The 13,194-nt window shown below is 36.1% G+C and overlaps 1 protein-coding gene across 2 annotated transcripts in view; it reads left to right on the top strand.

Moving 5' to 3' along the window:
• The window catches only part of LOC149531485 (protein virilizer homolog), a 131,402-nt gene that overhangs the window by 46,525 nt on the left and 71,683 nt on the right, over positions 1–13,194 (top strand). The gene's annotated exons all lie outside the window — the stretch shown is intronic.

Below are 13,194 nucleotides of genomic sequence, written 5' to 3'. Positions count from 1 at the left end.
TACTAGTGATTCCTGTACAGACACCTTTGGCTTCTCCTATAGGATTGCCCAAATTTTTAGATGCTTCACCCGAGTTTGATCCATATTCTTCTGATGAGGAACCTGATCATAGAGCATCTCCTTGATGCTAATGTTCGTCCTCCTCTCTGGTGTAAGTGGTGGGCTAAGACATTTGCTGATCTTCAAGATAATGAGCTCATCGATGGGAGAACTACTTAAAAAAAGAGCAAACCTATAGAGTCTGTTAATTTTTCTTTTATGGCCAACACCTACAATGTGTTTGAACTTCAGCCATACTCATAGGCTAACGAAATTGTAGAGTGGGAACAAGCCATGCAATTTGAACATGAAAGCTTGTTGAAGAATCACTCCTGGGTCCTTTCTGATTTTCCACCAGGGAAGAAACCCGATGACTGCAAATGGGTTTACAAAATAAAATACAAGTCTGATGGTACTTTAGATAAGTACAAAACTTGTTTTAGTTGCAAAGGGCTTTTCTCAATGCTAGCGCATTGATTATGAGGAGACCTTTGCCCCTTTAATAAAGATGAGCACTATCAGATTAGTTCTAGCCATGGCAACTCAGTTTGGCTGGAAGGTCCATTAGATGGACGTCAAGAGTGCTTTCTTGAATGGTGATCTACAAGAAAAGGTCTACATGATGCAACTTCCTAATTTCAAGGTTGCTGGTAAAGAACACCAAGTTCTTAGACTTGTGAAAGTTCTCTATGGTTTGAAGCAGGACCCTAGGGCATGGCACATGAAAATTGATAAGTACCTTAGTGATCAAGGCTTCTAGAGAAGTTTTTCAAACTCAAATTTGTATATCAAGACTATTGACAATGACATCATCTTTTTAGTCATTTATGTGGATGATTGGATCATTGCTGGCAGTTTGACTTCTTTGATTTAGGAAATCAAACAAAATTTATGCCAATCTTTTGATATGACTGATATCAGGCTCATGCATTATTGCCTAGGTGTTGAGGTTTGGAAGCAGTCTTCTGGTATATTCATTTCTCAATCCAAATATGCCAAGGCTCTGTTAGACAAATTCTATATGCAAGATTGCTAGCTTGCATCCACACCTGTGGAGAAAGGTCTGAAGATATTAGTCATTTGTGATTCTCCTCTAGTTGATGATACTACATATAGGCAACTAGTAGGTAGCCTCATCTATCTCTCTGTTACTAGACTTGATATTAGCTTCGTAGTCAGCTACATGTCATGCTTTATGACAACTCCTAATGCTGATCATTGGATGGCAGCAAAGTGTGTGCTTCATTATGTGAAGGGTACTATAGATTATGGACTTAATCACTCTTGGAGTTCTAATCCTAGACTTAGTGGGTTAACAGATTTAGACTGGGTAGGTTTTGTTGACAATAAGAATTCAACTTCTGGATATGTGTTTGGTTTGAATCCGGTGTTGTCACATGGACTAGTGAAAAGTAGTAGACCGTTTCTCTCTCCTCTTCCGAGGCTGAATACAAAGGGACAATTAAGGCAGGATGTGGAGCTGTTTGGCTTCGTGGGATGCTTGGGAATATGCAGAGATCACCAACAAGATCAACCATTTTGTTTGTTGATAATGAAGGAGTTATCAAGTTAGCACGGAATCTAGTCTTCCGTGAATGAACCAAGCATGTGGATGTTCATTGTCACTACATACGACATTTGGTTGAAGACGGGACAATAGACTTGCAGTATGTTCCTACAGCGGATCAGACTGCAAACATTCTCACCAAGCCTCTTGGTCTAGATAAGTTTGTCAAATTCAGAGGACAACTTGGTGTTGTGGATAGATTAACCATTAAGGGAGGGTATTATGATAATAGATAGTTTCTATTATTGTCTATTATTATATAATGGCTATCTATTGTAAGTATTAGAATGTTTCTAGTATTTAGTTAGTTATGATTGTTTCCTAAGGAAACATTGTTTATTCATTTGTATATATTGATCTATTGATCACAGTTAATAACAAACAAGTATTTTACCAGTTACTTTTTAATATTATGGAGGGTTGTGAATCTTTGAAAGAGGGTTGACTACGAATGGTTGCAACTCTTGCTAAAAGGCATGCACGATGAAGAAGACGTGTGAACCAGAAATATAGAAGAAATTGCTTAGAACAAAGAATAGATAACTTCAATAAACTAGGCATAGAATTAGAATTACCTTTGGAAAACCCTCCAACTTGAGTGAAAAACTCAGCCACATCGAAAATATCACTTTATTTAATAATGAAAGATTTTGAATATTACAATCCTTACACCTTGAAACGATACCAAATCCTCTTCATATCACAAACACTTAATCACAAATATATAACATATTACTAAACAATCATGAATCAACAATCTAAATGCCTCACACTGAAGACTCATAACACCTATTAAAGTAACTAGGATCGTTTCTGTAAATGTAATTTCATTGCCATTGTAATTGATGATTTCCAAATGCAGATTTGGATCTTATATAAATATGAGAGGAGGAGACATGTCTCTTCAAGAGACATGAAGAGACATGTCTCTAAAGTTAATCACCATTTAGTTTATAAATAACTATATGTATAACTCACTTTAACATATATATAATATCAATATATTAACCATATATGTAATTGTTAGTTGTGTGTAGAGTCGCCTTATCTTTTTCTAAGGATCTCCTTCAAACCCTTACCTATCTTTGTTCGAAGTCTTTTCCTCACCATTTATGTGTTCACCGTTCCTTGAAGTAGTTGGTCAAAGTCGCAAGCTTCCGCGGGTGTGATCCCTTCCTTTGAACCGCTTTGAACCACTTTGAACCTTGGTTCAAAGTAGTTCAAAGTAGTTCAACCTAAGATTTTCATACTAATGCTTTTTCCTTTGGCAGGAAATATTCTTTATGCGGTGGTTTTCTTTGAAGCACTTTGAACCACTTTGAATCTCAGTTCAAAGCAGTTCAAAGTAGTTCTTGATTAGAATGATTGGCGATAATTTATTTCTAAAATACGGTGCGCCGCCTTTTCACAATCAATTGAGGGTCTTGTTAGAATATCAAAAATCAAAAGATTTTGCTCTTTTTCCAAGGAGAAAGTCGTCATCATTAGAAGTGGGAGAATAGATCTTCGACTTGAGGAATGATCGGATGTTGTACGAAATCAATCATTGTTAATTTATGTGAGAAGAGAAATCATTAAATGTAAAGCTCATGCAGCGATGCTTCGAACGTGCCAAGGTTGATGTGAGGTGATATGTCATCATGCTTATTAATTATCCAATACTTCCGCATGTAAACCTCTCCTTTAATAAAACCATTCAGTAGCTTTGTAAATTACTTTGCAAAAAGCTGGTTTCAAAGAGAAGGAGCTGTTAAGGAAGATAGAAGAAGTTATTTGGTTTTCAGCGGAAAGCAGGTGAGAGTTTAGAAATCTTTGTTTTGTTCTGCAAATCTGTTGTTTTCAAAGGATTGTCTGCCAGAGGTTTTGCTTGTTTTGTTGAAAATGAAGTCAGTCTTGCACTTTTTTGGCAATGCTTCTAGCCTTGAATGTAAGAGACCAGTGATCTGTGATACAAACTTAGAAGGGGTGAATGTAGAAAAGCTGCAAACGAATTTTCTCGAGAATACCAAGGAGGTTAAGGGATGCATGGAAGTGTTAACAAGTGGGTTAATTGAAGCCGCTGCCTTTCCTCTTGCTTTCGTAAGCCCTAAGCTTTTGCAACTTTGCATTGACCATTACGATGTAAGGAGTAGAAGCATAGTAAGTGAGAATGGCAACACAATACTTTCCATCTCAAGGGAAACCATTTTATTTAGTTTTACAATTAATAGCAAATACCTTTGCCGCATTTTCACCCACTCAAGCTTTGGCCAAATACCAGGAAACCCCTAGCATTTTCCGAAACACCCTTGCTAGGAAATGGACCGAAGTTAACTATGGAGGTGGGGCTAGGCTGCCCAAAGTCATTACGAAGGATCACATGAAACCTCATATACATGACCTGGTTGTATTATTGCACAGGGTAAAGGGTTCAGCTGATGTATATTTGTTTGAAGAATGGATGTATAGGTATATTGAGATTATCTTGAAGGGCGAGCAATGGATGGATTGGGCGGAGATCATTGCCAATTCCTTGAGGAATCAACTCAAAAGGGCCAAAGAATCTCGTAAGGACTTCTATATGGCCTCGTATTTAACTTATTGTATTGCCTGTACATGTGATCTCACTACCCTTCCACATGGGGTATGGAACGAAGAGATAACCGTCTTCCAGTATTGTCCTTTGTTGCAGAAAGACAGAGTTTTAGAGGATTTCCGTAAGGTGCATGATGTATTGTATGGAAGTGTTTATTTGACTCTAAAGGGTGTTCAGATGCCACGACTTTCTTCTGAATCGCAGAAACTAGTTCAACAGTATGGGAGTCACTTCATTCAATTTCCTAGGTTCACATACTTGAGAGCTGTAGGGTTTGAAGATGAACCTCTGAAGTTACCCCGATATGCCCTTGACTGTTTCATTTTAGCCAAATTATGCAGACAGCTTTTTTCTGTCATCAAAGATAACCTTCCTTAGGAGAATTGGGATTGGCTTTCCCTATCACATTGGGCTCCTTAGTCTGTACTAATATGAATAATGCTTCCATCATCGGAAACAATTTGCTGGGATTCAATCTTGGTTTCTACCACAGCAGGAGAAATTTTGATAGTAAGGGATACGCAGCTCTAACCCTTGGCCTTGAAGTCAACCCTTCAGATGCTCCTCATCTAGAAGACCTATGGAGAGATTGTGGAAATGAAGAAGAAGTCTTGAGGAAAGACCATTCTAGATTAACCTTACAGCAAATCAATTCTTTTAGATTAAAGTTCAAAACACAGGGAATTATTGAAGATGGTTCATACCTAATTGAGCCCGGTTGTGAAGAGTCAAATAAGGCAAAGTTCCTAGTAGTAGACTGGAGCAAAGAGGAGGAAGATGATGTTAATTTGAGAGCTAGATCTATATTAACCTATACAGATGATTGGTTACAGAGGAAGAGAAGAGGAAATATCAATGAGTCTTCTCCTAAGGTGATTTCTTCCCCAGGGCCACTTCAATTTGACATTCCATTTTCTCATATTGCAGGTGACGCACCGATTCCAGATAAGAAAGTGAGATCCCCTCCCCATTCGCAAGCTACGGCTCCTAGGACGAGATCCCAGTCCAAGTCCAAAGCCTCAAAGCAACCTAGTATTCAGAAACAGAAAATGACATCTCAGGGGCAGGATTCAGACGATAAATTTATTTCCCTTGATGAAGCAGACGGCGAGGTTCAATTCATTGAAGCCTCGAGAGTAGATCAACCCAAGTTCTTAACTCCAACTAGAGACACTCAAGTAATGTCAACCACTCCTACTGTTCCTTCGTGGTTGTCGAATTCAATCAACAAGAAGCGGAGTCTACAGCCAGTATCCACACCGGTAAAGGACATAGTCACTAGATACGTGGCCAGAGGTTCTAAGACTAAGAAAGTAAAAATGGATGCTTGTCTCACCAAAGACCCGATAACGGGAAAAATCATAGTAGAGGTGGCCACTTATAAACAAAAGAAAGAGTCTGGGGAGATCGATGATGAAGGGTTCAAAGTTACTTCTTTTGAACTAGGTGCTATTAATAGGAATACTGGCAACAATTTCTTTAAGTTTTCTGCTGACCACATGCTCACACAATCAGAGAAAGATTCCAGGGAAAAGAAAGAACTAAAAGCAATGGTGGTAACAATGGCCGCATACATCGATTCGCTGATCAACCTAGGGGCTGCTCCCATAATCCAGGTACCACAGCCTTTTGACCCAAACTCTGTTGAGAGTCAGCAATTGATGAAACGGATGCAGAGGGGAAAACTGCTAACTGATGCCATGACCATCTTGACGAATAACATAGTAAACTAGGGAAATAAATTTATTTCTGAAGTTGCTAGTATCTACTCCGAAGGTGAAGCGCTTCTAGGGGAGATTCAAACCTTGATCCCAGCATGGGAAACAGAATTAGCACGTTGCCAAGCTGTGGTTCTCCAGGTCTCAGAAGTTGAAAAATTCGGGGTCCTCAGATTCTTGAATGAAAATCCTATGAAGGCCGTGGACCCCTGCATACTTTTTATTTTGAAAAATAATATGAACTGGAAGGAGTCCATCTACAAAGAAACCATCAAAGAAATACAGGGCATCGAAAATAAGATAACAGGAATGCACGAGGAATTGGGAAAGGACATGAAGATTGTCAATCCTACAGGCATTTTAGAACTCAAGGAAAGAAATATGGACACTGAAGCATTAATCAGGTGTTTCACCGGAGCAGTGGAACAGATCAGAGACAAAGAATCGCCGAAGGCCGACGATTTCACCTCCTTGGCAAGCATCGAATCCATGTTGCGCCTTAATGAGAACCTGATGCCACGTCAGAATTTGAAGGTGAAGGAGTATATGTGGCAGAAAGACGCATGCAGAGCCCAGGTGATGAGCTTGAAAAACCCATACTCCCATGCCACGCAGGAATTCATATCCACGTTTCGGAGTTGGAAGCTAGTGCGCCAAACTGTCGGAGAGGAGGAGAAAACTGACGCAGATACTGGGAACTGAACGGTCGCCTGTTGGCGCTCTTTCTTTTTGATAACTGCTTTCTAGTTTAATAACGATTTCTTGTATTAATCCGATAGTGCTGGGTTTTAATGGAGGCCCTTCAGATTTGAAAAACTATAAATGCTATGGCATTGAACTGTGTTTTTTTAAGCAAATAGGAGATAGAAGATAGAGGTTAGATAGCAATATTTCAATATAGATTTGATTTTGATAACAGTATTTGGGAATAGTATATGAATGTTTTGGATTTCAAAGACTTGGTGCATTGAAGTTTGAATATACATATATGAAGAATTTCGAATTATGCTTTGAAACTTTGTGTTCAGAGTGTTGAATTATTATTACTTTGTGGATGTGATTTGGCGATTCGAATGTTCCAGATTGCCGTTACTTGGTTGTAAGTTCTTTTAAATTTCTGTCCTTTGTTAGTGATACATGTTGAGATTTTAGCGAAAATTCATTCTTTGAAGTGGGTTTTCTTTTTCGTATCAGTTGAATCTGTTCATCTTTAAGTAGCCTTTGATAATTACCTCACTACCTAGGAGTAGTTGAGAGACCCTTATGCACTTTCGGAAAAAGTGTGAAAATGGTTTCCAATTTATTGTAAATTTAGTAAGGGAGCTATACCTTTAGAAAATTCAGAGAGGAAGTGTAAAGTAAAATAAAATGCTTCCTCAACTGCAGTGAGCGATTTTGTTCTTTGTGATATTTGGGTATAGAGTAAATTTGATAAATTATTTGAAAGGACAAATCTGTTCACTAACAGTAATATAATATAATATTATTATATAATGCATAATACATATTATATTACATATATCATATATATATTATATATATAAGATATATAATGTATAATATATAATATATATTATATATACAAGGACAATTTATCATCAGTGAGGTAGCTTAAATAAACTCAATCCAACAGAGGCTACAACAAAGTCATGTCTCGTAGCTTATGTAAGTCATAGACATACATACATACATACATACACTCATATATTATGATCTCCACTGATATATAACACAATCAATCGATGTTCTCTCAATCGATTATGTCATTGGTTTAATCCAAACAATATATATATACATATATGTATATGTGTGTGTGTGTCGGTGTGTGTGTATATGTATAGGTAACTATAATGAACATTTATCTGGAAACATAAACACAGATTAGTATATCAAATAAGCATCATTTACTTCTAGTGATGCTAAAACATTAACACTCCCTCTTTAGCAAGGGAGAAGTAAAACACCATTAGAATTTCAGTATAGAATACCTGATCACTTTATCTGATCTTCACACACAATGAAACAGTTATAAGTCAGATAACAAAAATCACCCAGTTATAAACACTATCATAATGTATATTATAATCTCTAATTGTCTGAACAATATCTAAAGTAACCACAATGAAAATGTTACCTATTATCTCTAATTGCTTGAAGCAATGTCTAGAGATGTCCATAGTAATAACATAAGATTTCATGATCTCTAATTGCCCGAAGCAACGTCTAGAGATGTCCATGAAAATTTGTTACTCATGATCTCTAATTGCTCGAGGCAATGTCTAGAGATGTCCATGATAATAACACGAGTTCGTTATCTATGATCTCTAATTGCTTGAAGCAATGTTGAGATGTCCATGATAATAGGCCTATCATTTGCAAGATCATCACCTTAAATAATTACCTTTTGTTTGTTTGTTATCATGGTGTCCGACTAAATTCGGTCCAAAGAACCATGATAACAGGTCTACCATTTACAAGATCGTCGTCTTATAATGGTTACCTTATGTTTATATATGTCAATGAAAAATCGTTACCTTTCATTACATATCATATGTGAAATAGTAAGTACCATGAACCTAGTTATAGGGTGGTACAAAAGGGTTTTCACCTTATATTTCTCTCTTTTAGAGAAGATTTCATCCACAAAGGATTGCATCTCAAAAATTTCTCCTTATGAACATTGATCCTGGTAAGTCAGGTGCTCTTGTTACTTCCTCAGAAACTCTCTTTACCCAAGGATGCCTGTCAAACTCATCACTCCCTCATGATATATGTAGGAGTAGGCCCATCAATATCATGCAGTCACCCACATGGATTTCTAGACTCCCTCTGAGTATCAATCTTCTAAGCTCCAACATTGCCTTCGAAGAAGTGTTGTCATGCTCCCTCGTAATGTAGATGAATCTCATAATCTTAATCATCAAAGATGGTTTCTTCAAGAGCCTCACTTTATCTATCTTAATCATCAGGGTCTTTGGAACTACTATCATTAGATTTAGTCTGCACAATATTTGGTAGCATATGTGAAGTACCAACCTTCTTTTCCTGTAAGAATATCCTCAAACATAAAGGAAAAGATCCAAACAAATAATCCTTATAATATGTAAAGAATTACATATAAGAGAGAGACTACAAAGAGTAGATAAATGTAAAAGATACAATTACTTACCTGTACATGAAGATTAGATTATTTGAGAATGGAACATCTCCCCTTTAAATAAGTTTCAATTGGGAATGGAATATTGCCTATTATTTCCCCCACAATGTAAAATTTCCACTTGCTCTTTTCATTTATTTAAGCTCCAAATCATTCATTAAGCTTAATAGTAGAAGCGAACACAAACTCGTCCACAATACGCCAATATCTTGATTGAGTATGATTGTGCCACTTGAATGACTCTGCAACTCATACGTCAAGTATCATTTATCATTTATCGTAGATGGTTAATTGAAATCACCACTTTCATATGATGTACATAAGGGGTAGGCCCATTAAGATCACATAGTTGCATGAATTATAGTCCTCTTAACTATTGCAATTTGTCGACCATTGAAGATTCTATCACAACATGGTTTACTCCCTCTGAATCAAAATGATCGAGATCACCGAAGATTGATTGAATCATATCCCCTATTTGCTCCGTCTCTTTCAAGGTTGCCTCAATGAATTGTTGGGCTCCCTCATAGATCTCAATCTCCCTCTTTCTGCAATAACATTCTCAGAGGAAAAGATCAAGGACATAGCTCTTATAGTTTATAAAAAACAATAAGAAAACAAATAAGAGAGAGACTTCATTGATTAGTTAAATAAAATACTTGAGGCTAATAAATAATTCTCCATAATATAAGATCATTCCAATGCAATCTAGTTCAAAGATACACTTTAATGTATATTCACTATCTTTGGGATACCAAATCATGTCCATGTTGAACCAATTCATCCAGCATAGTTTATATTTTATCCATGATACTTTGTAATGGAGCTACCAATGTTTGTAAAAGAGTGATCACAATCTGTAATAGAGATACCATGCTACCAAATGTGTGTTATATAGTCACCGTTGGTTGAGATATAGAATTCCCAATATCATGATGGGAAGTAAGATATGTCTGCAACCTTTTGTGAGTTGATTATGACAAAGGGTTATCTACCTTGGCACATGTTCCAAAAGTTGCATGTGATAATAGGACGATGTAACATTTTATTCTTGTTCTGAAAACTTATGTATCCAAACTTAATACATGTCGAACAAGTCTTATGCATGAATATTCTTTTGGATAGACTAGATTCTTTACTACATGAATCGAGCCTTGAGTGTTGTCAACAATATTACTCCAATCAAACTTATCTGGTAACCATAATACAACAACCTTTGTAATCTACGACGACTTCACTATCATATAATGAACTCTACTAGTTCCTTCTTATTGATTCTCATTCATATTATTTTACTTTCTTGTACGTAGATGATTGGAGGTTTTCCTCTTTGTCCAAATCGACTCCTTTGATGAGTTCAATTTACAGTCATTATTTTCTTCTTCTTTTTTTAAAGAAAAGTTCCAAATCAAGTCTGGATGAATGCCAAATTATTTATCTTTATCTTGTATATACAAATTGGTTCCCTATGATATTATGTTTGCGAAATTCTATATGATCCAATCTGAGAGTAGACAAAACCAAGATAATTTGTGCAGTTATCTTAACTGATATTTCTTCCCGTGCATCCTTCCCATGGACTCGGATATGATTAAATAGATAGAGAAACTCATTGGGTTCCATAATCTCTGGCTTCTCCAGTAAAAAATAATAGTCTCTTAATCTGATTATTATATTGTTCAATTCACCTTTTCGGAAATAATAACTTGCATCCATACGCATTATAGAGAATGCTCTAGCCATGTAGAGGGTTTAACAAGCCTGAGATGTTACCGATTTATTGATATCTCCAAACAGACATTGCCATAGTTGTTTGGAAATATAGTGTGCATTTATTTCGAATTCATTGTATCTCGTAGTCTTGGCATCATATATAAGGTTGCTCCATATATTCTTACTCCCACAATAATGATTGCATCTACCAAGTGATATGGAGAATTTGTCGCTGATTGTGTATCCTATTCCCATCGATTATCCTCCTTGTTGAGTGTGATCATCCCCACATTTTAAACCCTGCACATGATCTAACTTGTTTGCGGATGTTATTTTTCCTTTCATGTCTTTTTTGTTTTGTTTTGTACATCCTGGTTCTACCATAAATCACAATGTATTTTGTGGTTTGTGTTAGTCTATACAATATTCATGCTATATATGTTATGGTTTAAGTAGTGTTTCATCACCTGTTGTATGTGACCTAGTTCTGCCGGTGTTATTTTGCCTCGCCTTGTTATATTACAAACTCCTTGGATGAAAAGGTACTGCCCCAATATACAGGTTGGTCTTTTGTACAAAGATCATTCTCATTTGTCTTTGGCCTAAGAATTTCATATATATCCACATTCCAATTGGGTGGATAAAGTAAGCAATTAAAAATTCAAATCCTGTGTCATCATTGAAATCGTAATGCTTTGCAATTTGGAACGTTGAAGAGTGCTTCTTCATTGCACCGAATCTCCTGTTCAACATTTACAAAAGAAGAACTAATTTGAAGACCATGAATCCTCGATCATGATGGGCACGTTGAGATCACATGATCGTCTACTAAAATGGTGTCGTTCTACTGTCTCAAGCAACCATCTGAATCAACCATATTATTAATTTAATCATGAAAACAACATTTGCAGTTTGGCTCTAATACCATGTTAAAGTAACTAGGATCATTTCTACAAATGTATTTTCATTGCCATTGTAATTGATGATTTCCAAATGCAGATTTGGATCTTATATGAATATGAGAGGAGGAGACATGTCTCTTCAAGAGACATGTCTCTGAAGTTAATCACCATTTAGTTTATAAATAACTATATGTATAACTCATTTTTAACATATATATAATATCAATATATTAACCATATATGTAATATAATATAATATTATTATATTATTATATAATGCATAATACGTATTATATTACATATATCATATATATATATATATATATATATATATTATATATAAGATATATAATGTATAATATTTAATATATATTATGTATACAAGGACAATTTATCACCAATGAGGTAGCTTTAATAAACTCAATCCAACAGAGGCTACAACAAAGTCATGTCCCGTAGCTTATGTAATTCATAGACATACATACATACACTCATATATATATATTATGATCTCCATTGATATATAACACAATCAGTCGATGTTCTCTCAGCCGATAATGTCATTGGTTTAATCCAAACAATATGTATACATGTGTGTGTGTGTGTGTGTGTGTGTGTAGGTAACTACAATGAACATTTATCTGGAAACATAAACACAGATTAGTGTATCAAATAAGCATCATTTACTTCTACTGATGCTAAAACATTAACAACACCTACCCATTGATAATATTCATAACAACATTAAACCCCATAAGCAACAAAAACCCTTGCAACCAATGCTTAAGAATAGTAACCAATGAATTCTTGCTGTTGTGATGCAAAAACCTGATGTTACTGGATGTCTCTCAAGTTACAAAGTGGCGACACTTCATTATTCATGGGGTCACTCAACATGGATGCCTCAACGTGATATCGTCATGGGGTCACTCAACATGGATGTCTCAACGTGATATCGTCATGGGGTCACTCAACATGACATTCACCATGGCTACTCTCATGTGTGAAAGAAATTATGTACATAAGTGCTCATCACAGAGTCAACGTTATGTTGTCATGGAGTCTCTCAACATGACATCCACTATTGCCACTTCCATGATTGCAAAGAGTAATACCTTCATCTTAGAGGCAAACAAGAGTTTTGACCTCATATTTCTCCATCACAGAGAAATATGCATTACATTGGCTTTCACCTCACATTTCTCCATCTTAAAGAAATATGCATTGCACAGATTTTCTTCACATTTGTCCATCGCAGGGAAATATGCAAAATAGCAAGTAGCATGAATCACTGATGCTGAGACTCTCAGCAAGAACAACATTCTCCACAATAGCAAGCTTATCTTGAAAATATGTAAACTTCACTCCAGGAAGTTGCTTAGTGAGAATGTCAGACGAGGTGCTGAGAATGTCAGCTCAGACACTCATCAGTGCAGTTATACTTGAGCTGAATTGCTTTTCGGACATCTGTGTACCATATCTCTTAAATCATGATATTTGATCTCCACATGTTTTGTTTTATC

Source organism: Cupressus sempervirens, chromosome 11, assembly GCF_028749045.1.
Source record: "Cupressus sempervirens isolate cs-2001-9-10 chromosome 11, ASM2874904v1, whole genome shotgun sequence".
Classification (NCBI taxonomy): Eukaryota; Viridiplantae; Streptophyta; class Pinopsida; order Cupressales; family Cupressaceae; genus Cupressus; species Cupressus sempervirens.
The sequence above is the reverse complement of the archived record's forward strand: the minus strand, read 5'-3'. Positions and strand labels throughout refer to the sequence as shown.